At 40.4% G+C, this 27643-nt stretch overlaps 1 protein-coding gene across 11 annotated transcripts in view; it reads left to right on the forward strand.

Annotated features, from left to right (window-relative positions):
- The first annotated feature begins 2601 nt into the window (after nucleotides 1-2601).
- Nucleotides 2602-27643, forward strand: part of BBX (BBX high mobility group box domain containing) — a 272393-nt gene continuing 247351 nt past the window's right edge. For 4 of the 11 annotated variants that reach the window (XM_078065708.1, XM_078065696.1, XM_078065714.1 and 1 more), the window contains exons 1-2: nucleotides 2602-2760; nucleotides 5944-6016. The gene's annotated coding sequence lies outside the window, so the exon portion shown is untranslated. Of the gene's footprint in view, nucleotides 2761-3153; nucleotides 3292-4599; nucleotides 4620-5943; nucleotides 6017-27643 lie in introns of those variants that run through there. The other 7 variants (XM_078065682.1, XM_078065688.1, XM_078065691.1 and 4 more) reach the window with 4 other exon arrangements.

Genomic DNA, 27643 nt, shown 5'->3' on the forward strand with positions numbered 1-27643 from the left:
CATGATCTCAGGGTCCTGGGATTGAGCCCCATGTTGGGCTCTGTGCCCAGCAGGGAGTCTGCTTAAGATTCTCTCTCCCTATCCCCCTTCTCCCCCGCATCCTGCGTACACACTCTCTCTCTCTAAAATAAATAATTTTTAAAATCCCACAAACATAAATATACATATATATGTATATACATACATATATACATATATAGAGAGAGTGCATATGCTTGAACATTTTACTGATAGCAATGTGTGATCTAAAAGTTTGAAAAGTGGGGCGCCTGGGTGGCTCAGTCATTAAGCGTCTGCCTTCGGCTCAGGTCATGATCCCAGGGTCCTGGGATCGAGTCCCACATCGGGCTCCCTGCTCTGCGGGAAGCCTGCTTCTCCCTCTCCCACTCCCCCTGCTTGTGTTCCTCCTCTCGCTATGTCTCTCTCTGTCAAAATAAATAAATAAATAAAATCTTTAAAAAAATAAAAATAAAAAAATAAAAGTTTGAAAAGTGTATCCCTAAATAATTCTGTTAAGCTAAGCATAATTCAGCAAAAAACAAAAACAAACAAACAAAAAAACTTTGTGACCATAAAGAAATAAAGGATGTTCTCCTATGGCTGGGGTTGGGGGTGAGGGGTAGGCTGGTCTTTCACATTTTTCATAACATAAATATACCAGCAAATAATCACAACACTTAAATCAGCAATTAAGTATAGCAACTTGTGTTGATATTTTTTTCCTCTTCAGAAAAGAGCACAGTGAAATCCTGAGGAAGTTTTTCTGATCTTTCCTCCATTTGCCTCTTATTCCTGAAGTTTGTCATTTGGAAGGAAGTACTGTCAAGTTACTCAAAACCCATGTTGGGTATTAAGAGTCCTAGGTTTAGGTTCCTTCTTCACAGCTATTCTATGTAATATCGAGGTGATTATATAATTTGTCCCTGTCTCATTTCTCTGATGGGTAAAATAGAGATAATAATACTTAGCACCTACCTCATTGCAATGTAATGCGGATAAAGAACACTTTGTTCCATCTTTCAATAAATGCAGAGTGTCATTAATATAACTTTTAATATTGTCAGTTTAAAATGCTGTGATTCTATATACTTTTTCTTTTTTAAAAGTTATTTTCCTTTAAAAAATAAATGAAATATCACATTTCTAAATACCACTATTTGTTTTCTAAACTTCATAAGCTTAGGTTTTCTCTGTATCTGTTTTTCTTTGCCACTGTTACACACACACATATACACACACTCGATAACTTTATGGATGTGAGAGAAAAACCTTAAGATGGCATCAAGGAAATAAAAAGGGATTTGAAATAAATTCTCTTCAGTTTTCCTCTAAGTTGCATCTAGGCCATAAAAATCATAGTGTTTATTTAATCTTCAAAATGTTTGTGTTTAAGAATAATTCACAGACTCTTAAATTCAAATGGAACCTTAAGAAAACATCTAGGGTCTATGATAATGTCTGGCACATAGTAGATGCTGAATAAACATTTAATGAAGGAAAACTGGGGGAAGTTTCTTATTTTAATCTAAAAAAAAAAAAAAGAAAAAATAACCCCAAACCAACTCTGAGCATTAAAGAGGGTAAGTTAGTTGCTCAAGATTGTTCAGCTAGTTTAAGCATGGGGTCTAGAATTTATTCCTCTTAACTTCTAGCTTTGGTTTTTTTCCCCAGCAGTCTGTTGACTTGTTTATATAGGACTGCCAAATATGATCTGCCAAAGATGCATCATAGAAAAAAAAAAAATCGGAAAGAACAGCCTTCGCGTTCACCATCTCCAAAAGTCACCCAACATGTGATGTTCACATATGTTGTGAAATATGTAAATACCGTACATAATATGCAAAATATAAATCTTATATATATTGACTCAAAAGGTCTATTTTTAAGGGAAAGTGTCAATAGCCAATCTTCCACGACTTATTCTACCTTACAGCATCGTTTGCATGCCCACGCAGGTGATTTGTGGTCCTCTGACCAGCTAAAAGTAGATAGGTTATTTCAGCAAAATGTTTATCTTTGTTTCTGTGTATTGTTGTATTGATTTTTCTGAATTTAACTACGAACGAGGCGTTAACAACCTCAATGCATTATAGCCCTAATAAACTTATCTTGCACTATTTTGGCCTATGTGATAACTAACCCATTGACAGAAGAAATCCAAGCTGGTAAAAGCCTTTCTTGGTCACTTGTTTGCCAGGTCAGGCTGTAAAATCATAACACAATGCACGCCTCTTCCATGGGGCACCACACGGCAGCGATTAAAAAAAAAAAAAAACAACCCTCACTTCCATATCCAGTGGAGTTGTAGTTTATTACTATAACCCTCCCAAGTCAAAAGGACACCAGTTTCAAGCCTGGCAACTTGGTGCAGACAGGGTTTTTCCCCCTTACCCCACTCTGCTGGGCCTCTCTACCTGTCCTCTCCTACTGTCTACAGGTCCCGAACATTAGAAAATAGAAAATGTGATGATCTTTGTGTGTCTCTGTAAAATGTGTGTATGTGTGCGTGTGTTTGGGTGTAACGGGCCTTCTGTTTGGCCGCGCGGCCTGTCTGTCAGGCCGCGGGCCAATGGCAGGCTGCCTTATATAAAATGAGTGTTTTCAGTCTCTCCGGGTTGCATGTACTGTATGTGGAGCAGTGTACAGTGAAGCGGAGGCAGAGCGGCTCCGCGAGCTCCTCTCCACTTTCCCATAGAGGAACCCTGACTGGCCGCTGAGGGCGAGCCACACACACACCCTCACGCCCGGCGAGCCCGCGAGGTAAGCGCCCCCCATCCCCAGCCCTTCCCGGGCGCTCTCCCCGCACTTTCTGTTTTCCTACTCACTTGCGAGCCGCCGGGCTGCAGCCCCAAGGACTCCGCGGCAGGAGCAGCGGCGGCGGCGGCGGCAGCCGGTAGGGTGGACTTGAGGAAGACGGAGGGAACCCCGCGCGTCCGGAGCCGCCGCTGGCCGCTCCGCTCCCCGGGCACTTTCCCCCTCCGCCAAAACTTTGGGTCGCGAGAGGTCGGGGGCGAGGGTCGCGGCGGCCGCGCCGGCGGGGGGCGGGGGGCGCGGAGGCAGTGCCCTGCGGGCGGGAGGCTGGGGGCCGGGCTGGGGAGTAGTAGGCCAGCCGGTGCCAGGCTGCGTTTGCAACCAGCACCTCTCGGCACACAGGCAGCGCCGCCCGAGAGGGGCAACGGGAGCCGGGGCGCGGGCAGGAGCAGCCCGAGGAAAACAACAACAGAGCCAGCCCTCAACGCCGGCGGGCGGCTCGTGGCCGCCCGGGGAGCCCCAAACTTCATCTCGGCGAAAGTACGTGGATCCCAGCCTGGTCTCGGCTGCCGGGGAGGTGGGGCCTGGGGAGCTGGGGCAGGGGAGGAAGGTACGAGGAGCCAGCCCTCGGTGGATTTATTGAACGTTTCGTGTGCGTCGGTGACCGGGAACAGCAGCCCAGTTGCTCGTTCATCTGGAGAGTTGGGATTTGGGTGTTCCGGCCCCGCAGATCGGTGCCCTCTCACCCCCCACCCCTAACCAAATGCGCGGCGAGTAGAGAAAGTGCTGTTTTAGTGCCAGAGTAGCCGGGAGGAAGAATAGGGGGAGAGGGGGAAGAGGGCGAGGGAGAAGGGGAGAGAGAAGAGGGAGGGAAAGCGGTGGGGGGGGGTGGGGGAGAGAGAGAGGGAGAGAGGAGAGAACGAGAGAACGGGAGGGAAGAGAGGAGGGGGAAGAGGAGGAGGGAGGCTGTGTCAGGATTTTGCTTGAATGTGGGATTATGTTGTGTCAATAAGTTTAAGGTGGAGAGAGCGAGGCTGGGGGTGGTGGTGGAGGGGAGGAGGAAGGCCTTGGCTGTTTAAAGTCTTATTTCTGAAGGTAAGTTATGGCATTGCATGGTCGCGATGACAGAAAACTTGCAGATCCTTTATCCGGGGATGGGGTCGATGCCTCTAGAAAGAGCTCCCCAGCCCTCTTAAGCCACACTCGTGTTACACTGTTATTTGCTGCGATCCGGGTCGCTAGTAAATTACAGAAATCAGACTCGAGGTTTCTTTTCCTCCTCCACCTCGTCTCGCTCGCTCACCCTCAAATTTTTTATTATTTTTTAAATTTCTTGGTATTGTATGAAACTTAACGTAACTGAGACCAAACCCGAGTCCTGTAATTCACAAGGACCCTAAATCCAAGAATCTGGAACACGTTTATGTGTGAAATATCCGCGATCATTTCTGCTAAATGAGGAAGGTAAAACGAAACGATGCAAAAAGCTAAGACACAACATGTACGACAGAGGCGGGGGGGAGAGGGAGAGACGGAGAGAGAAGCTATTTTTTGCTTTCCTTTCTGTAGAAAGGAAAATAAAGCGTGCATTCCCCTTCCCTCCCGGTGTGTAGGGTCTAGTCAATATTTTAACTGTCTGAGGACAAATTAGTCCAGGTGGATCTTGTTGAAAAGTTTTCGCGAGGTGGGGTGGAGGTGGGGGCGGTACGAAGGGGAAGGTGGGTGGAGGTTGTGGGGGATGGGGACGGAGCGAGCTCTGCCACTGCTAATGGTCATTGGCCTGGGGCTTTGAAACCATTGCCTGTCCTGCTAATGACACGTCCAGTTCTGGTCTCCAGGCCGCCGACGCCGGGCTGCCGGAGACTGGGGTACTTTACCCACGCGGGGAGGGGCTTTCTTCGCCATCCCCTGGGGTTGCCCACTCGCGGCGTGGGGGCTCCACGCGCGCCCCCTCTCCTGCGCGCCGCCGCCACCTCTGCTCGCGCGACTTTTGTAGCCAGCCCACGGCGAGGGGGCGCAGGGGTCCCCAGCGCGGACGTCCCCGCGCGGCCACCCCGCGCCGGGCCCCACGCGCGCCGCGCCGCGCGGTCCAGGCTCGGAATGGCAGCGCCCGGCCGGGCGGCGGTGCCTCCCCGGGGGGCAGCGGAGGCAGCGGCGGTGGCGGCGGGATCTTCGCCGGGGCCCGCGGGAGGAGGAGGAGAGGGAGGAGGAGGAGGGGAAGGAGGAGGAAGAGGAGGAGAGGGAGGCGTTTTCTGCCCAGACCGCCGCCAGTTCGAGCGGGCACGGGGACGGGGACACCCCACTCGTTGCTCCTCCGTTATGGAAAGGTGTTTAGCAGACTTTTACGCCCGGAGTGTGGGATTTGTACTTCATTTTTCTCTCCCCCCTCTTCTCCAAAGCAAGATGGACTCTATTCCCTTTCTCTTTCTCCCTGTGCCTCTGCCTCTGTCTTGTCAGCCTTTAAGATCGACATTTTGTACTAAGATGCAAACTTGATGGTGACCAGCAACAAAGGCGGGGTGGGATCCCTCGCTCCTTTCCTTCCTCTCGGTTTCCTAGCTCCCCCCACCCGACCTCGGAGACCTGGTGGCCCTGCACTTGCCGCCGGTTCTCTGGCGAATGTGTTTCCCGGCTAGGTTCCGATCTCCAATCTGGGGATTGTGACTGGGGCCGGGCGTTTGGGCGACGGCTGTGGCCGCTCCAGGTCTGCAGGGCTGAGGGCTGCGCTACCTGGACCCGCTGCGGTCGCCGTGCTACCTCCGGCCGGCTCCTGGGCACCGTGGAGGCTCAGGCTGCCTATCGATTGCTATGATTTGGTTACTGGTATATTTGTCCTGGGGGCGGCGATCACTTGGTGCAAGTTGATGTATGATCGCGGTGTGGGTTTGGGGTTTGCAGAAAAGGATCAACTTTCAGCTTTGTACATACGGGGAGTAGGGAGTGAGGGTGCTGAAGACACCCTGGAATGCCAGCTGGGCTACCCTCAGCCTCTGCTCTCTGAATACAGGGAGCTTCTTTGCTTTTATTGCTTCACAGTTTGCGCGTGGGGGTGGGAAGTAGTGAGAGGGGAGGGTTGGTGGGGAGCCGGACTCTTGGGTTTTGGGGACCTTCCTTCATAGGTGTTGCAGGAGTTGGGGCTCTATTGTAAAGCTCTACCATACTGATGATGTACGTTTATTTGATACTTTATAGGTCACTATCATATGACAAAGGCTTTGCCGCAGTTCCATCTTCCTCCCTGTGTACTTTCCATTTGCCTTCCTGGGTAAGTATGCAAACTCTTCCTACAGGGAAGCTGGATGGCTATTAGTAATGGCCTAAGGGTTGGTAACTGTTCACAGAAGAAGATGTCTTTTGGGGTTACAACACCCCAGAAATCTTGTCTTACTGAGTTTCCCACAGTAGAAGTCAATTTATGATTCTTAGTATTTAGAATTCAATTGCTCTTATTATTATTTTAAGGTAGTTTAAATGTTTATTTCACATTTATCTGCCAAGTGTCATTTGAAAACTTACTTTCAAGTAGTCATTTTAATTGATAGTGAAATTTTACAGAGTTGAAGGCCTAGGAAATTTAATACTAGATAATATTGTAGGAAGATTGTAGCCTACAAGTGGAGAGAATTATTAAAAACCCAAGGAAGCATTGTGCAGAATGCCTCTCTAATAATTGTGACTGGCATTTGCTTACTCTTTCCTAGGTGCTCTGTCTTGGGTAACTTGGGCTGTTTGTGACAGTTACTTTTGTGGTGGGGAAGGGTGGAATGGACAGTGTTGTAAATCTAGTATTTAGTGGACCAGCTTGATATAAAAGGCAAATAACTATTTCCAAGTTAATCATAATTTCCTTCAAAATTTACATATTTGGAGAAATTGGGTATATTTTAACAGCCAGTATATGCAATAAACAGCGACTCTCAAATCCCTTAAGTGCCTTTTTCACATGTATGCTCCCAAATGGAAAAATTGGTGAAATAAGGTGTGGGACAGCAAGTGCCTGAAAAGTTAGTTCTTGAGAAGTAACGGTCTAGGTGAGAGTTGATAGAACTTTTGAAAGTAGCAGGGTGGGCCCCAGTTGCAGAAAACCAGCTTGCAGTTTGCCCCCTTCCATTGTAAGGAACACCTCAGATATTCCAAGTTGTTGATAAGTTAAGAAAACTACTTGTACTAAATGTGTATATCAGTTGTGGTACTCGAGAATATTACCATAGTGAAGATGGAGTTTGTATTTTGTGAATGAAAATAGACTTGAGGGGCGCCTGGGTGGCTCAGTAGTTAAGCGTCTGCCTTCAGCTCAGGTCATGATCTCAGGGTCCTGGGATCGAGCCCCGTGTTGGGCTCCTTGCTCTGCAGGAAGCCTGCTTCTCCCTCTCCCACTCCCCCTGCTTGTGTTCCTGCTCTCTCTCTCTCTCTGTCAAATAAATAGGTGAAATCTTAAAAAAAAAAAAAAAAAGGGAAATAGACTTGAACTCAGTTTTCCATAAAACAAAAAGGAAAGAAACCTTACCTGTTCTGTTGCCTGACTTGCTGGGATGTTATATATGTTACTAAAAGGTTGTCTTAGTATTGAGAGGAATTGAGGACCAGGTCTTTCTGGTAGTTTCCATATAGTAGCAAAACATACTTTGACATTGCCGAGAACCTTAGGTGATTATAAGTTCTGTGTCCAACATCTTTTAATGGAAAGTAAATATCACATTATTTTAGATAGTTAAGAGAACCTCTTAATATGTCACATACATAACAGTCTGATTGGAATGGTCAGAATGAGATGGTCTGTAAGATGAATTTAGTGCACACCAAAATATGTGGATTTCAGTGTTTTTGATTTTTTTTTAAGGTTGTTTGCAAGAGAAGTTTTTCATTTTTGAACATATGGCAAGAGTATTCAAAATGCATTCCTGATTTACTAAAGAACACCACATTTATACATGTGAGGCACATTATTTTGTTCACTAGAGCAAACTTTTAATGTTAGTTCTTTCCCCATGGAAATATATTTGACCAATTCACAATTTAAAATGGGAATCAGTAATTTCCAGAATAAAAGGGATCTGATGAGCTCTTGCATTTCTTTGAGATATCAAACAACTGGTTCATTAAAACAATATTTTCAAGAACAGTCTTGGTCTTTGAAGTCAGAGTAGTTTTTGTAGTGTAAAACTTGTAGTAGTGATCTAAAAGAAGTCACCCTGACAATGAATTGCCAGTTATTTGCATCTAAAACATATTTATTTGATTTGAAGCTTAATTATCAAAATAAGAATTTAGATAAAGGTTTTGCTTCTATATTGCCAAGAGTTTCCAAACTTCCCATTTTATTATTCTGCATATCTCTATTAAGTTCTGAAACTGAAGTCTTCATTTGCATTTCACATTTAATGCTAGCTGTTGAAAAGAGGAGGTTAATATATGTTTTTTCTTACTTAGTGCTACAACTTGTGGAGCTACTGTGGCCGGTTTAGAAAAAATCTTCCGCTAGAGACTTTGATATTTACAAAAATTTGCAATTTTGACACCTTTCTTTTTTTTTTTTTTTTTTAATTCATCTTGATCTTTGTATCTAAAAAAAAAAGTTCTGGGTTTAGGAGTTTGTGAGATAGCTCTGCCTTAAACATGCATATAGCTCTGCTCTACAACTTCAAAAGTGTATGCCACCTCTGACTTTATAGATCTGATCTTTATACTTAATCCATTGAAACAGAGGAGATTTGTTTAGACATTGAATTGAGAACACAGCTTTGAGTGGAAGCTAGGATGAACACGTAATTATGGTTTGCTTATGCTGTAAGTGACTATGTAGTTGATAAGGCTTTTTGTATGTAGTTAAAAAGAAGGAACAGTCTCATAATGTGGCACAATTCATGAAAATCTGACTCAGCAACTAAAGTATAATGTTATATTTCTCAGTAAAATGACAAACATAATTTCTAATTAATCATCATCAGCCAAAATATTAAAAGTTTATGTTTTCCTACATTTCATAGGGCATGGATAAAGCAAGGGCCACATTTTTTTTTTTTTTTAAAGGTTGTATTTATTTATTTGACAAAGAGAGACACAGCGAAAGAAGGAACACAAGCAGGGGGAGTGGGAGAGGGAGAAGCAGGCTTCCCGCTGAGCAGGGAAAAGGGCCACATTTTACCTGTATCTTAACCAGGAATATCAACTACTTTTACATTAGAAATCTTTAATAGAAGTAATAAAGACTTCATAGATCAACCCTACTAAAAAAAACTTTTTGAAAATGGCCTGGCTGTTTATGCTGTATTAAAGGAAATCCTTGAAATTATTAGTGTCTTATAAAAGTACAGAAATGTTTAAAATTGTGATATTTAAAGGTTCTAAGTTTACTAAATTTAGGCAATTAATTATGGCATACTGCATCACCACCAGTGTGGGATACCTGGATTTTAAGACTTAATCTTAAGCAGTGCTTAACTTAAGAAAGAAACACTTTTCTTGAACTTGTAGTTTGAAGTCCACCTCATTTTTTTAGCATTTCACTGAGGGCACCTTTTAAAATAGGTCTGAGTGATATCTTCTTTATATTTTTAGTCAACTTCCTTCCTCTCACTATGAAATGAAAACATACCCGAATTATAAAAATATTGTAATTTCACTGCTTGGTTTTTATTACATGCCCTAGGTAAATTGGATACAGGTGGTCCTCAGGCTATACTTTGAGAAACACTGCTCTGAAGGTAGTAAGGACTAAGGCTAAAGATTGAATGAGGGTCTTCCAGCTAGAAGATTCTGTGACTGTAATTCAGTCAGTGGGTTTGTACTACCTCAAGGGCAGTCATCACAGACTGTTGAATTATAGAGATTTCTATATAAGTTATACCTGAGGAAAGCACTTTTTGAGTATATCTTCTCTCAACATTCATATATGTTCATATTATCCCTTAGAAGGCAATTACAGTTTTCTTGAAATGCCAAGACATCACTTTAAAACTGTAAAGATACATGCAGATAATCCCCATGTATTAATGGGGATTGTTTTCATCTTTTTTTCTTTCAAAGAAAAAGATGAGAACTGGAATAAGTACCAGTTACACAATGGAAATGCAAAAGCAGGCAAGCCAGTAGTGAATTCCATCTAAAAGTATATATAAATACAGAGGAGATGAAAGACTGAGGGAATGGAAGACTTTTTTTTTTTAAAGATTTTATTTATTTATTTGACAGAGACACAGCGAGAGAGGGAACACAAGCAGGGGGAGTGGGTGAGAGAGAAGCAGGCTTCCTGCTGAGCAGGGAGCCCTTGTGGGGCTCGATCCCAGGACCCTGGGATCATGACCTGAGCCGAAGGCAGATGCTTAACGACTGAGCCACCCAGGCGCCCCGGGAATGAAAGACTTAAAGTATTGAATATAGACCATGAAGCATTGACACACCTACCAAAATATAAACTTAATAAGATATGTGAGTCAACTCAAGGATCTAGATAGTGAAATAACTACAGCTCATGAGGCGGTTGTATAAAGTACAAAGTGAAAAATAAGAATGAGTTGGATTTTCTGAAATCTTAGGAAAATAAATACTGTAAAATATTGATTGGGTAATTAAACCAATAGTTAAACATGGTGCTCAGGTGAAGAGATCAGGGGATAAAACGGAAGTTCCTGGGATAGAATAACTGAGATCTGAAAATGGACATTGAATGTTGGGTTTTTTGTAAAGGGAATAATTACATAAAATATCGATAACTTATTTCAAAGGAGAAATAAGAATGAGGACAAAAATTGTTTAAAGCAGCTGTATTATGTTTTTGACTAAGATGTATGGTAAGAAATGCCTTTTATATCCCGATCCATATGTAAAAACTGAAACAAAAGTTTTGCTGAAACGGTACTAAGAGTAGTACCCTCTGGTATTTCTATTCGTATCTGATCTTTATAAATCTAAGGTGTTCCAAACTATTTTATTAAAAAAATACAGTGTTATTCGTTAAATTGGTCTTAGGACTTAACAGTTTGAAAAACACCAACCTGGAGGACTTGTTAGAAATGGAGGCTCCCAGGGGTGCCCGGCTGGCGCAGTCGGTGAAGCATGCGACTCTTGATCTCAGGGTTGTAGGTTTGAGCCCCACGTTGGGCGTAGAGATTACTTAAAAATAAAATCTTAAAAAAAAAAAAGTGGAGGTCCCCAGGTCCCATATCCAGATAAGCTGATTCAGTGTGACTGAGGTGAGGCCTGGGAATCTGCGATTTAAGTAGTGCTTCAGTGGTTCTGAAGCAGGTGCAAGGTACTCTGACACACTTTGAGAAACTCTGGTGTACGGGACGGATGGCTAAAGAGTGAATAGGAGTCCTGCACTGAATGTGGGATTCAAGTTCTTAGACAAGGTCTCTTCCAGCTTCAACATTCAGTGGCTGTATTTCCGTCAGCATGTTGGCAATACCTCAGTATGACGAGAGCCCTTGTCACCCTCTGTTGAGAGTAGCAGGTGTAGTACGAGGAACAGAGGCTTGGAAGTCAGAGATCCCTGGACTTCACTACCGTTGCACCTCTTGGTTACTGACTGAGGGACTTGAAGCATGTCACTTCAAAATAAACTTCCTTCATTATGTGCAAAAAGGCGTATTCATATTTACCATGCAACAGAATGAGAATTACACAAGACAGCGATGTCTAATGACCCTTATCCACAGTCAGCACTCCATATATATGTTCTTATAGTTCTGTCTCACCTCATCCCAAGTCCCACTAAGTTGGAAGTTTTTCAAAGCTTTAATTTTTTTTAAACATTTTTTTTTTTTAGGAAACTCTGCCCCCATGGTGGGGCTTGCACTCATGATCCCAAGATCAAGAGTTGCATGCTCTGCCACCCTGTGCCCTTTAATTTTTGTTTCCTCTAAAGTGCATTTGACGCTTGAACAACACAAGGGTTGGGGTGCCACTCCTCCCCGCCCCATGCAGGCAAAAATCTGTGTACAACTTCTGACTCCCCAAGAACTTAACTACTAATAACCTACTTTAGACTGGAAGCCTGATAATGTAAACAGTCACATATTTTGTGTGTTAAATGTATTATAAACTATATTACAATAAAGTAAGCTAGAGAAAAGAAAATGTTATTGGGAAAATCATAAGGAAGAGAAAATACATTTCAGTAGAGTACTGTAAATATCCATGTGTAAGGAGACTTGCACAGTTCCATGTTGTTCTGGTGCCAACTAGAATTCTCAACGCTGGTATCATGAAACACTGGTGCATTTTTACCTGGGTGTGAGATGTTAGGTAAGCACTTTATTACTGACAAAGGAAATAGTAAGAATAACCAGGGTAAGAGATAAAAGGATAAAAGTGACAAATAACTGAGGCATGTCATAGTTAAGTATGGTGTCCCTTCAGATTTGGGGAATGATTTCCGTACTTCTCTAAAAAGAGAGCACGGGACAGGAGAATAGCTCTTTTCATATTTCAAAGTGGTTAGTTGTTGGCACTGGGCGTTCTTTTCGGTGACTTTGGTCTATCTTGGAATGTCTTAGAGCATCCTTTCTCAAACTTTCTTCTGCTAAGACACATGCAACTGATGTTTACACACAGGGCGTTATAATTTCCCTGTTTATAGACATAGATAAATTATGTGGTGGGTTTATAGGTAGTTCACAGTGTGATAAAGCCACTTCTTTCCCTATCAAGAAAATAAATCAGAATATAAGTGAGAGTGATGCTGTCGTTATGAAAATTTTGAATACATCCATATACAAATATGTAAAATTCTTTATAAACTGTGGTATTTTGTTCATAACTAATTACTTGGGCATTCCTCACAACCAATTAAAACTTACTATTGTGTCAAGGCATGGAGATTGAGAAGCGTTACATCCGGAGTGCGTAACAAATTACGTTGCACAGAATAGCCACTTAAATAAAAAAGAGGGGCAAACTAAGGAGAAGATGAATGGGAAATACAGCAAATCCCTGAAATCTCAAACAATGTGAAAACCAAAAGCTAGGGAAAATGCAACATGTGGTCAAATGCAAAGGAAGTACAAAAGACTATAAGTATCAGTGTTCTCAGACATTCCTGTCTTACTCAAATACTCATTGCCTCTAACAGACATTTATTTTTAAGTAGTCGCAACATTAATTTATTTGAATAAATTAAAATTAGGTAACTTGGGTTTCCTAATTTTTTTTCTCTTTTTAAAAGATTTTATTTATTTATCAGAGAGAGAGAGAGAGAGAGCCCGTGCACATGCAATCGAGTGTGTAGGAGCTGGGAGTGGGTGTTGGGAGGGACAGAGGGAGAGGGAGAAGCAGACTTCCTGCTGAGCAGGGAGCCAGACCTGGGACTGAATGTGGGGCTCTCCCAGTACCCTGATATCATGAACTGAGCCGAAGGCAGACGCTTAACAGACTTAGCCACTCAGGCACCCCGTGTTTCCTAATTTTTAAGGTTCTATCTGCCAGGAACAAATCTTTTTATTACTTTGCTAAATTTTAATTTACCTTACTTTTTCATCTCCAGTAAATTAATAAGCTCTATATATTTTGAAAATGTCTTTATACTTTGATGTATAATGGTATTGGATATACATTCCCAACCCTTTATCTAAAAAATCTCTGAAAAACTAAGTTGTTTTTTTTTTTTCCCCTCCAAAAGTCTGACATCAAAGCTCATTTGGTGGCAGAACCTGACTGTCATGGGCTTGTTTAAAGTAGTTTTAAAGCCCACTTAGAAAGAATATTCACATATTTTGCTGTAGAGATAGTAATATATTTGGCTATGAGGTACTATCCTAGATCTAGTTAGGAATGTTACGTAATATATGCTGTATGCTCCTTCTGACCTTTAAGACTCACAAAAATCTGAAGCATACCTGGACCTAAGGGTTTCAGATAAGGGACTGTGATCCTGTTGTATTAACTTTCTTAGTCCACACAGCGAAATTGTCTGGTATTCCTACCCATTTAACTCAGTGAGTATCCTTTTGCTGATTTTGATCACTGATCATCTGAATATGTTGAGTTCATTGCAAGCTGGTGAATCACATAAGATATCCTAACAAGATATCTTAATGTTACATATTAACTCAGTCAGACTGTCTTTTGAAACCCTGTGGCTTTAGTTATGAAGGTGGAAGGCATCAGAGATTAATAAAGTCAGGTAAGCAAAATGGTAGCTAACATTTGTACCTCCTGAGTCGGGCAGTGAAAGGCTCCTAGATAAGGAAAGATTAAACACACACACAACACACCCCACCCCATCCCCGTTACTTGAACCTCCTATACCATTTTGACATTGGGATCCTTTTTTGTTTTTGCTGCAGTTGTTAGTTTTGGTTTTTTTTTTTTAAGATTTTATTTATTTATTTGAGAGAGGGAGTGAGAGAGAGAGAGAGCACGAGTGGGGTGAGGGGCAGAGGGAGAGGGAGGAGCAGACTCCCCACTGAGCAGGAAGCCTTCCCAGGATCCTGAGATCATGACCTGAGCCAAAGGCAGATGCTTAACTGACTGAGCCACCCAGGCACCCCTGTGGTTAGTTTATTAAACAAACACACACATTGAGATCTGTACTTGAAACTTCTACCAGGTTGGCCGTTTCTCATATAATGGTGAACAAAATTTCAGCTACTTTCATTATGGTTTACTGTTAGGAGAGTTTCGTGAAGGGGTTACATTTCCTTTATTGCCACTTGCACATTTCTTTCTATCAGAAAAGTAAAAATAGAAAGTGTTTTCTGCAAATTTAGTTTACTCTAAGGTGAGAATGTTTTTGGGTTGTATTGTTTCATAGAGGTTCTGGATACCTTTATTTTCAATGATAATGAAATGATTTTTTTTTTAAAGTAATCTTAAGCCCAACATGGGGTTTGAACTCACAACCCCAAGATCAAGAGTCACATGCTCTACAAACTGAGCCAGCCAGGAGCCATACATTTAATTTCCTATAAAACCACTATAGAAAAACATAAAGTGTGATGTGAGGAAGAGTACATATGACACACTAGGAATAAACTTAATAGCTGTATCTGATCTATTGTTATGGTAAGACTTAAATCAGTCTTCATTTGGTATAGACTGAAATGGTTAATGGCTAAAGAAAGTTTTTCTTCTTTAATTACTTACTGATACAACTATATCCTTTGGTGTAGGAAAGCCACAGATTGAGTAATTCAGAGGGAGTCTTATTAACAATGCTGATTCTTTTAATCTTAAAAATATGCTGAGTTTTTTTCAGCTTTTGGTGCACCTCTCAAAACTCAGCCAAGTGTAGAGTTCTCATTGACTGCAAAGGGAATGTGGGAGAGCATGGAACAAAATGAGAAACTAATTCTCTACATCCAGCTGTCAAATTCTGATTATCTTTTGAGTTACTGAAGTTACATATTTTTTTCTTTCTGGTCCCCTCTCCCTTCTTCTCTTTCCTACTCTTTCTTTCTTCTCTCCCCTTCCTTCTCTTCCTTTCTCCCATCCAAGTACTAACCAGGCCCAACCCTGCTTAGCTTTCAAGATAGTGGACTCTCCTCTCCTTTTTTCTGTCCTCCCTGAGGTCTATTTGTCTATTTTTTTTTTTTTTTATCTCAGCCTTTTATTGTATTCTCTTTTTTTTACCATTGAATTTTCTCTTTTTTACCATTATTTGATTTTAAAGATTCCTTTTATAGTTTTGAGTTATTTTAGTAATTATCACTAGCCATATAATAAAGTTGTTAATATACAAGTTTGAGACTTACACAGTTCCCTACATGGAAGTGTCAGTTAGGGAGGGATTATGAGGAGCCTTTAACAAGGCTGTGTGAGGCAAAGTAAACTTCTCCAGTCAGTTTTGTGTTTTAGGGTGACAGGATGACTACACAGGTTCATTTATATTTAAGGGAAAGTTGAAAGCAGATTTTAGAAGAGTTTCCCACATACTATTTTACTTTGGGAGGAAGGGGAAAAGATAATTTGGACTGAGGGCATCCTTAGGAAGCATAAGTTTGATTTTTACTACTTTCTTTTCCACAGCAATTTTCTGATGAGAGGTAACTCTATTTTAGTGACGAAGAAACTAAGTGTCAAGTTAAGTAACTTGTCTGAGGTCACACAAGTAGCAAGAGACTGTGCCAGGCTCAGGAGGCCTGTCTGCAGTGCCCTAGTCTCCTGGGCTTTTTCTGTATTTACCAGCCTTTAGGGCCACATTCCAACAGGTTAGAACTGAGAAGTGTGGGGCAGCTTTCAGCCAAGAATTCCTCCCAATTTTTCTTTCTACCAAAAGAGAAATCTTCATTTTGAAGTGATAGGGTTGGAACCCTATTCTCTCATCTTAAGGGAGGTAGATGAGAAAGTCTCTGAACTGGGCCCTGTTGTTGATTCTCATCAGCGAGGTTGCAGTCAAAGACTAAACCAGCCCCAAACTTAGTTTATAAATTGACATTTAGTGAACTTTCTTTCTAGGTGGTGTATCTGCTATAGAAATGTCTAATAACAACAGTTATTGTTTTTACTGTTTACTAACTGCTCTGGTACATCAGTAGAAATCATTTGTTGAGTTTTTCTTTCTTTTTTTTTTTTTTAAATATTTTATTGAGGGAGAGAGAGTGTGAGAGAGAGAGCAAGAGCAGGTGGAGGGGCAGAGGTAGAAGCAGACTCCCTGCTGAGCAGGGAGCCCAGTGGGGCTTCATCCCAGGACCTCGGAATCCTGACCTGAGCGGAAGGCAGACACTTAACCGACCTTTCTTTTTTTTTTTTTTTAGATTTTTTTTATTTATTTATTTGTCAGAGAGAGAGAGAGAGAGCACAAGCAGGGGGAGCAGCAGAGGGAGAGGGAGAAGCAGACTTCCCGCTGAGCAGGGAGCCCGATGTGGGACTGGATCCCAGGACCCTGGGATCATGACCTGAGCCGAAGGCAGACGCCTAACGACTGAGCCACCCAGGCGTCCCCTTAACCGACCTTTCACCCAGGCACCCCCAGGAGTTGAGTTTTTCAGGCTGAATATTCTATGATGTTTTTACTCTGGTACTTTTTTTTTTTTTTAAGCAAATTTATAGACAGTATATATCTATAGATACCTTACATACTTTTTTTTTTGTTTTTGAAGTATAGTTGACATATGATGTTGTATTAGTTTCAGATGTACAACATAGTGATTTGACAATTCTGTGCATTACTCAGTGCTCATCACAATAAGTGTAGTCACCACATGTCACTGTACAATGTTATTACAGTATTATTGACTATAATTCCTATGCTGTACTTTTCATCTTGGTGACTTACTTATAACTGGAAGTTTTTACCTGTTAATATCCTTTACCTTTTTAGCCCGTTTTCCCATTCCCCTCTCATCTGGCACCCGCCAGGTTCTCTGTATTTAAGAGTCTGGTTTTTCATTTGTTTGTTTGTTTTGTTTTTTAAATTCCACATGTAAGTAAAATCATATGGTATTTCTCTTTCTTTATCTGACTTATTTCACTTAGCATAGTACCTTTTAGGTCCAGCCATGTTGTTGCAAATTCTTTTTCATGGCCAATATTCAGCGGCGGTGGCAGCAGCGGGGGTGGGGGTGTGTGTGACATCTTCTTTATCCCTTCATCTGACAGTGGACACTTGGGTTGCTTCCATATCTTGGCTATTGTAAAGAATGCTGCAATAAACTTAGGGGTGCGTATATCTTTTTGAATTACTGTTTTCATTTTCTTTAGGTAAGTACCCAATAGTGGAATTACTGGGTCATATGGTACTTCTATTTTTAATTTTTTTTAGGAACGTTCATACTGTTCTCCACAGTGGCTGCACCAATTTACATTCCCACCAACAGCGTATGAGGGTTCCTTTTTCTCCGCATCCTCACCAATACTTGTTATTTCATGTCTTTTGGATAATAGTCATCCTTACTGGTGTGACACTCCAGTACTTTTTAATACTTAATTGGTGAATATATTTTACTAAAGGAATTTACCAATATAACATGGATAGTGTTATAAAATAGTTTTCTGACAATTGCTTTGAAAATAAGTTCAATATGAGTAGAAAAATTAAGCAGATTCATGGACTTCATTTCAGAGTATCTGATGATCAAACATGAATTAGATATAGGATTAGTCAAAAGTTATCATTTTTTGAAGTGGCTTATGGGTAGTTTTGATTTATTTTTACCTAAGAAACTTATTTCTACTGTGATTAAGAAGAGATTTTATAAATTACACATTTGTATACAAGTAGCAAATCATTTAGGAAATACAAAGTAACTTACTTTTTTTGTACTAAGAGCCCTATTTATCTGAAATTAAATTTTTATCTTTGCAAATTCAGCAAAAGCAGAGCCTAATTCACCTATAGAAGATACAAAGTTTGTCATTCTTTGTTGTTTTTTAATGGCTTTTCTTTTTCCCTGATCCACGAAACATGTGAAGAGGATGGTTATTTATTTTGTCAAGGTAATTTTTGTGTATGATAATTTTATTAAGAACGTGCTCTTGAATTGTTTAGGTGGAATGATACTTTATCAAAGGTGTTGGGCTTCCATTTCTTGTTTTTCACCCCCCCCCCCTTCTCCTATCAGCTACTTCTATACTGTTTTCATTCAAGTAGGTTGGTTTTATGGCATTTGACACCTTTCTTTCTACTTGATTTCTTAGGTCATGTTCAAAGAACATTTTACATATTAAATAATTTGGTTAAGTGTTGGTGAGATTCAGATAGCCAAACCGAGTATCAGTTTAATTCAGTGTTCATGGATCCAGTGCCCATGGTGTGTTGATGCTGACTTAAACTTTGAGGATATAAAGATGAATGTGGAATAGCCCTGGTCCTTAAAGCAGATGTGGTCTCTTGGCTGGAAAAGTCCAGTAGATGTAAATATCATGTAAGTTATTCTGTGCTAATCGTTCTAACACCATAGCATACAGTAGTACTGGAGTAAATACCCTGAAAAACTGGCAAATTCCAACATAGGAGCTGGACGTTGAAATACAGGGGGAGTTTCTTGCTGTTACAGTGTTTGTCCTAATTGTCTTTGAGCTTGTGAAACTAATTTGGTCCAAGCACTAGAGTGGATTTTAAAAATCAGGCTTCTAGGCTTTATTTGGCTTTTATTTAAATATTAGTGCATCATTTTGTCTTTTGGTCTGTTTTTAAAGGGCCAAGACTTTTTTTTTGGTTAAAGCTTTCAATTTATATTAGAAAGTTAAGTTTCAGTCGAGTGTTTTGGACTTTTATTTTTCCTTTTTTATTTATTGCTATTAACGTCACAGGCTATGATGACAACACTTTTGAAGTAAAAGGAAGTGGTTGAGGATTCCACATATACCAAATCATGTTAAAAGCACCTTAAATGGAGTAGGTTTGAACTAGACATCCAAACTAGGAGTCCAAACACATGCCAATAAAAATACTGTAAACTACTATAGTTTATGCTAGTAACATACTAGTCTAGGAGTATATTAATAAGATCTCTAGCCCAGGCATTAAACACAAAATGAGACTCTAAAGAGAGAAAAATGTGCTTTTCTATCCATGAGAGATTACAGATTAAAAATGATGCCCAGTTTTTCTGTCAAGCAGTTTTCTGGTTTTCCAGTGTGTTTTCAACCTGTGTTTACAACTGCAATTTCTCTCATGGTTTAGTAAGCCATGGCTTGGAGGGTACCCTTAGTTTGGCTTTTTTGGGTTCCCCTTTTATGTTTAGTGATCTGGGTCTGGTCTTTGGAGTCCCCTTTGACTTGATCAAACCTTCAGTATCACTTCTTAATCATGACTTTTGTGTTTATTACACCCAGAATCGTATGCATTTTCATCCATTTTTATTTGTGGCTCTCTTGACTGGTCGTATCAGGGTATCAGCCCAGTTTAGATTAAAACTTTGTTTCTGAAATCTTCTGCACAGTGTTCCAGATACCACACCTGGCTGCTTTAATAACAGACAGAATGCATTCATAAGCCTAATCATAAGAAGGAGCTGATCTGGGAAAGTGTTTCTTCATAGACTCACAACATTGATAATAACCCTAATGTTTACATTAAAGCAGCAAAGAGGAACACAGACACAAAGAACAGTAACTTGTGGGTCTTTCTATCTATCTTTGGGCTATTTGGCATCACAGAAGTCCAACTATTTGGATCTCATTTTTTACCAGTCCTCGTGGTAATAGTGAACTTCTTTGTAAGTTTTGTTACATGGATTTGCGTTCTCATCTCATTTGGCGCCATATATAGTTGACACTTGAACCACATGGGCATTAGGGGCACTGATGCTGGTGCACACGAAAATCCAAGTATAACTTTTTACTCCCCCGAAACTTAACCTACCAATAGCTTACTGTTGACCAGATAACATAAACAGTCAATTAATAGGTTTTGTTATATGTATTATATACCGTATTCTTATATTAAAGTAAACTAGAGAAAAGAAAATGTTAAGAAAATCATTTGGAAGAGAAAATATATTTACAGCCCTATACTGTAAAAAATCCATATATAAGTGGACCTGTGCAGGTCAAACCTGTGTTTGGGGGTCAGCTGTAGTCCCGGAGAACATGTTCAGATGCATTGTCAACCCAGGGTTTTGTTTTATTTTAATAATTTTTCACGTATAGTCTCTGCATGAATCTTGCAAATCCATATAGAAGTTTCTTATAGCTTGAAATGTCTTAAGGAATGGGATCACAGGTGGGGACAGAGTGGCATGTGCGGGGACTTGATCTCACATACGGTGATGAGTTTACTGCATTAGAAATTGTGATCATGAATCAGTTGTTAGGAAGCGAATTTCCTTTTATTTAAATTTTTAAAATGTGACCGTAAATGTCATTCCTGACATCTATTTCAAATACAACCAGATGGCCTTAAAGTCTCATATATAGGTCTTAAGAATTTGGATAACTGGAACTTTGTTAAAGATGTTTTCCTTGAAAAGTTTTGACTTAATCAGTTTTTCAAAACTATTTTAATTGGTAAATTGTAATCTCAGAATGCATCGTGTGTATTTCTAATCAATCTTCAATTAGCAGTGGCTGTTGATTTTATGGATTGAACAAGTTTTACTATTCCCAGGTCCCTCTGTTAAGTAATCAATGATCGTGAAATACACATGGGGGTGCTTAAAGGAGTACAGTAATGATCATTTTATGAAGAAAAGCAGTCTTCAGTAAAGCAAATAATCGTTCTCTACCTTATCTGTTTGGCAGTTCTGGGTTCCATATATTGAATTACCATTACTTTATGCAACGTGTATTGAGTACCCATAATATGTAGGAATTCTGGGGTTTGCAGAATAAAAAGATAAGGGCTCTGGCCTCAGGTTGTTTCTAGTATTGTAATGGCATACGCATGCCAAGTGTGGAATGGCAGGTAAGGCTGTTACACTGTGCATGGCGCACAGGCATGGGGGAGGATAGGGCAATAGGAGATGATCAGGGAGGGGAAATTGGGAAGGACACGAACTTTGGTTGTTTAGCTTAACATTTAGACATCCTTGCAAAATTCTTATTTGAATCTACCAGAGAGAAAATGAATCTAATGGACAGCCCAGGCAAATCCCACCTGGGCCAAACAGTTCACTCCAAATGTGTCGTCAGGCAAGCCAGTGGCCTGTGAACCTTTAAAATGTTATTCCCCTCGGGCGCCTGGGTGGCTCAGTTGGTTAAGCGACTGCCTTCAGCTCAGGTCGTGATCCTGGAGTCCCGGGATCGAGTCCCACATCGGGCTCCCTGCTCAGCAGGAAGTCTGCTTCTCCCTCTGACGCTCTCCCCTCTCATGTTCTCTCTGTCTCTATCTCATTCTCTCTCTCAAATAAATAAATAAAATCTTTAAAAAAAAATAAAATAAAATAAAATGTTATTCCCCTCAGTAAAAGAATTTTAGCATGTATTCTTGATCTGTGTACATTTATCTATAAATTATATATCTGCTGGGCTGTTCATATATTATGTATTTAAAAAATATAGTTTAGAAATAAAAAAACAAGACAAACTGAACATAAAGAAAAATTCTAATATTTTCTTACTCCAGTGGACTTTGTCTTGCTCATCTTTTGGAGTTCAAGAACCCCACTTTGGAGACTCTGGGTTAAAATGGGGCAGTGTCACTCCAAATTTAGGTTATGTTCTGTGAGATCAAGGTCTTCTTGATTTTGCTCACTTCTGTATCCTCAGATCCTAGACCGTGGTAGAGCTCAATAAATACTGTTGAATGAGTAGGCAGAATTAGGCTGGTTGGTAGGGATGAGGACAGTCTAGCTCAGCATGAGGGATCTGGTAAAAATAGAGACAATTTCTATTCATTGTTGTATCTCCTGTGCCTTTAAAAGTGCTTGCCACATGGTAGGGACTAAATAAATATTAGTTGACTGAGTACGGGTGTGGACAGTGTGTGGCTCAGCATGAGGGATCTGGCAAAGCCTCTAGATCCATTGGCATGAAAAGGTTAAGTTCCAGGAGGAGTCCCTTAAAGCACGACCGAGCATGGAGCTGGACTAAGCTATAGGTGGGCAGAACGATGCAGCCCATGAGGGGGTCTCAGTGTTAATAAGAACAACTCTGAGGAATGGCCTTGGTGATCTCAGATCTTAAAGCAAAAACTATGGCCTTCATTAGCATTAAAATCTGGATTTTACTCATATTTGTACCCATGACACCTAGGTCACAGTATGGTTAAGTGATGAATCTTTATTGAATTGCTCTGTTTTATACCATCTATGTGTTGGGTATGGAAGGCTCTGCGCAGACAGGAATGGGTCAGCATCGAGATCAGAGGCCTGTAAATGAATCCTGTCCTGATTGTAGCAAAGCCAGCGATTGTGGGATTACCTCATACACAGATATGGTTTTAAGCCTTGGCAGTGTTGCTTCACAGAGGTGTGCTCTACTGAACACAACTGCCAAATCACATTTAGTTGTTTAGTTAAAGGGCATTTTTAACATGTTATTGACATATTACCAATGAAGAAAATGGAGTTTATGATCGAATTATTTCTCATATGCTATCATCGTATTCCTTCTTCCCCCATCGCTGAAGCTGGGATATGTCATGGATCACCCCAATATATACTATTCTAATTAGTACTGAATTCATGTACAAATAAATAAAACAAGGTAGTTTGCGTTTTCTCTCTTCTTTTTTTTTAAGATTTTATTTATTCATTTGAGAGAGAGAGAGAGCAAGAGAGATAGCACAAGCAGGGGGAGTGGCAGGCAGAGGGAGATGCAGGCTCCCCGCTGAGCAAGGAGCCCGATGCGGGGCTCGATCCCAGGACCCTGGGATCATGACCTGAGCCGAAGGCTGATGCTTAACCGACTTGAGTCACCCAGGCGCCCCGCGTTTTCTCTCTCCTTTTTGGAATTTTATTATTTAGACTTTCTCTTTAAAAGGTGGTAGAATTCCAGTTTTGTGTTCATAAACCTGTCATGCATTTCATTTAGCATTGTCTGAGGGGGGAGAGCAAACATTTCCTCCTTGAGAAGAAGCTGTGGCATTAACTCTTTCCTTTAGAAGCTGCCCGGGTGAAGGCATCCTTCTTTGGCTTTGGCTCTGCCACACCGGTCAAGGCAGGTACCCCTGGTCCTTCTAGAGATTAATCTCCTTTGGGACATGTTTACTTAAAGCAGTTTTACATCTGCACAATTAATAAATTACTATGCTCTAATTTCCATTTCTGATGTCTTACAGTAAACATCGGAAGTTCCCCTTTGCCCTTACAAAAACAGTTTAGTTGCCCCAGCTTCCTAGAGCTGAATAAAAGTTTCTTCAAACAGCTCTCCTGCATTTGTAGCAGGGTCTCCAAATAAAGGCTTCAAGAGTTAAAAATATTTTGCTCTCATCCTTTTCCTCATTAAGTCATCACATCTTTCTTTATTGCAAGGCTGTTACCCTTAAAGACACAGTAACCGTGAAATACGTCTTTCATTTGTTATTGCAGTCTAGAGTTTACACTATGATTTCACTGACATCTTACTTGCTCTTTATAACTATGCTGTGAGGTGGGTAGGAGGGTATCCTTACTCCCATTTTGCAGATGAGGAAACAGCCTGGGTCAAGTGGCTTGACCCAGGACACTCAGTTTGCAGTGGCTCCCCTGAGAACAGAACCCAGTATTCTGACCGCTCCAGAGACCTGCCCAGTGTGCAGAGCGGAATTTATTTTCTTTGAACTAAGATTTGTTTTTTTTTCTTTTATATATTTTCAACCTGATAAATTACTGTAAATAAATGGAACAGCAGTGGTATAGGCAATATGGTTGTTTAATTAGTGAAATGGGCCTTAAATTTCTGGTGTACTTAAGTCTGTGTATTTAAACAAATGTTCTCAGTTCACGTAGAATGACTGTCCATTTGACATAACTTTTTTAACAGCTTACGATGGAAAATTAAATGCATAGGGACCACACACTGACAAAGAATTTGCTTTGAAGTGTATATTAGGATTCTTAAGTGAGATTTGGATTATGTATCGGGGCCATTTTTTTTTTCCTGCGAGACATATTTCTGAAATGATAATGAAAATTAATTGGAAAATATGAATTGATATCTAGATATCTGAGCTACACCCATTTCTGGAACACATTCATATTCTGATTTGATTATCAACTGGTGTTTTCAAAGAAGTTAAGGTAAGTGCTGAGGGTTTTTTCTTGAAAACTTTAAAAGGCATTTAAATTTGGCACTCTAGAAAAGGAATGTTTCACAGGCCAGTTAGAGAATTCAATATAGCACCGCTGCCAACTATAAAAGAGATCTTTCTATTCAAAAATTACTACAGGATCAATTATTCAATTAATATTTTACATAGTAGGAAAGTTTTATTTGTTAGGTCTTATCTCAAAGTTCCCCAAGAGTAAAGAGGCCTACTAATTATTTTACTATGGGAGAATGATAAAAGATGATTGCCTTGGAGTTCCAGAACATTTTTATTTAAAATATTTAAGGTCTAAAAATATAAATAAATAAAAATTAAAAAATAAATTAAAAAAAATAAAAGATTTAAAGTCTGACACAAAAGCAGTTTATTTAGAATATTTATTTCTATAGGTTCCCTTGACTTCCATTTAATTTTTATAATTTGTATCTAAATATTTATACTAACTTTGGCACTCGGTGTAGTATTAATGGCTAAAGAAGAAGTTTGTTAAAGAATTGCATTTTGGGGCGCCTGGGTGGCTCAGTCGTTAAGCGTCTGCCTTTCGCTCAGGTCATGATCCCGGGGTCCTGGGATCGAGCCCCGCATCAGGCTCACTGCTCTGCGGGAAGCCTGCTTCTCCCTCTCCCACTCCCCCTGCTTGTGTTCCCTCTCTCTCTGTCTCTCTCTCTCTCTGTCAAATAAATAAATAAAATCTTTAAAAAAAAAAAAAGAATTGCATTTTGAAGAAAAGCTAGAGCGTGTGTTTATTGAAGGCATATAAAAAGGGGAAGGGGTTAGAAGCTGTGAACTTTCTTCTCTTTAGTTTGGCTTTTCGTTTAAAATGGAGTATGAAAATAAAAGTCATGAGGATAATTAGGTGGAATTCCTCCCCACCCTCCGTTGTTAAGCCGCTGAACGCAGTGGTCCTTCTCTACCTCGAAATAGCCTATGAGGAAAGAATTATCATCTCCATTTTACATGAGGGAATTGAGTCCGAGAGGCAAGGCAGCGTGCCCAAGGTCATTCTTCCGGTAAGTGGTGGAGCTGACATTCCATTCCAGCTGCTTCTAAGGAGGCCACGCTCCTGCTCACTCCCGTCCACTGCCCCACTGCCTCTTGCGCTGAGCGCAGGACGTCTGCGCCCCTGGCTAGCGCCCTGTAGCTGTCCTGACTCCTGTGGAATTGTAGTGCTGAGGTTCTGGCTCAGGATAAAAGTACCTTTTCTGTACTTGTGTTCCTACATTGTCACACAGATTGCCATAAAGAGAGTTGCTTGTTAAAAACTGTTTCTTGAGTCATTCTAAGCACGTGGTAAGTATCTACAGCTTAAAAAGTTAGTATTATTAAATGGTATTCTAAAAGATGAAATACCTGTATTTTTTTTTTTTTTTTTTTAATAAACCTTGTGCCACCACTTAGAAGAGAAAATAGTTTTGGAATTCAGGTAACTTACATCCAAAGGGAATAATAGAATTTTAGCTCCAAAAGGGATATGGTAAAATGATCTTAGACTAGTCTGATCCATCATTTTAAATTCAAAGGAAGCAAGGTGCAGATAAAAGACTAGGACCCAGGCCATCTGAGTGGCAGAGCTGGAACCAAAACGTAAGACCTCTGGTTTGGTGTTTTGCTATGTAGAAATCTGTTTAGCACAAAAATGAGGTGGAAAATATGTTTAATCAATTGATGGCACCACTTTTACGGCAGGAATATCTGGCTTTTCTTTGTTGTTGTTTATACCTGGTAAAAAAGATCAAAGAACTAAAATGTTATTTATGGTTAGCATAAAGCTATATGCAATGCATTATACATATTAACTTTGAAATAATTTTATTATCTTGCTAGTTGACTTCTAATTTATTTAGTAGTATAACATAATTTTGTTAGCCAACAGATAGTAAACTGCAGCAGGGCTGTGGTATAGCTCCCTGTGTCTGAAAACAGAGGAAGAATTTGCAAAACAATAACACATTGTTGAATGGCATGCGAGTTTATCAAATGCCGTAAGTTTATTACAGTGTGGTCTGAGGAAGAAGCATCCCAGCCTTAATCACAGCTCATCCTCGTCTTAAGCAAAAGGAACTTTAAAGTTATTCTAGGGCTGTTCAATTTTGTTCTGTCCACGAGAGTATAAACTGCTCATAGATGTTGATTAGGAGAAAGAAGTTTGTAAAACCCTAACAGATTTAGTTGTGAGTGATTGAGCAGATTTGTGTCCTGGGACGCCTCATGGTGGCCTTGTTAAGAAACTGCTGTAGTGAAACATAGTGGCCACATACCCTATAACTGACTGAATTCACTCAGACATATGTGGACCACACGTTAGTGAGTTAGGACCCTAGATGATCTTTTCAAGGTTGGTATTTTTACGTTTCGTTTGGGAGAAATGAGCCTTTGCGCTGCAGTTAAGGGGGGGAGGCCTGGTGGGCCTTATCAGAGCTCTGCTTCTGGGAGTTCACCTTGGGGAGTGGTCATCCTCTCACCCTGACCTTCCAGAGACTAAGAGTCAGGTAGTCCCAGAAGCTGCTAGCCTCTTTTGCTTCTTTGTGTTAGAAAGTTAAAAAAAAGACACCCTTTTCTTGAGATACTCCAGTTCCCAATGTTGGAAAATTGTCACAATACATTGATTTTCTTAGGACAAGACACTTTACTGCCTTCTGGCAGGGAATTGTCCTAATAAATACATAGATCTGTGCTCTCCGATGTAAGTGGCGCCCCCTAGGGTTGTGTAGAGCACAACCTGCCTAGCTGTACACGGAGACCCGGCAGGCAGTTATATCCGAGGAGATTATGTCTTCAGACATCAGATGTTAAGACGTCGCATCAAATCTAGAAATCTATAAATACAGTTCTTGAGTATAAAATGCTAGTTATTTATGAAACCATGATTTAAAAATCATAAACATAATGGAAATGAAATTAAAAGACTAGATAATGGAGACATTTCTTTATTTCCATGATGCACTGACAGAAGGCGCTGTATTACACATTCCTTGGCCCATCCAATTTAATGTATTTTCAAAGTTCGTCTGTCTTTTAGAGTTCTGATTAAAGAGAAGAAAATTTTCTGACCTTTATAAAGGAGCTTTCCTTTATTAGATAGGTGCAGTAATAGAATGCAGAATGACTTTATGCATCCACCTCTTTTATCCGTCATTAAAAGTTAATTGTCACATCATGGAAGTGCAACTTGATGGGATTTTTAACGTACCAAAAATTGGCAACCTGTGATGAAGAAAGTATGCTCTGTGAGGACTTGAGTTGATAACGAAAGGAAAAACGAACCTTTTATAAATCTTAAGTGGCAGCTAAATGGAAATGAAAGCTTTTAATTTTTTTTTT

Source organism: Halichoerus grypus, chromosome 1 (genome assembly GCF_964656455.1).
Source record: "Halichoerus grypus chromosome 1, mHalGry1.hap1.1, whole genome shotgun sequence".
In the NCBI taxonomy this organism is placed as follows: domain Eukaryota; kingdom Metazoa; phylum Chordata; class Mammalia; order Carnivora; family Phocidae; genus Halichoerus; species Halichoerus grypus.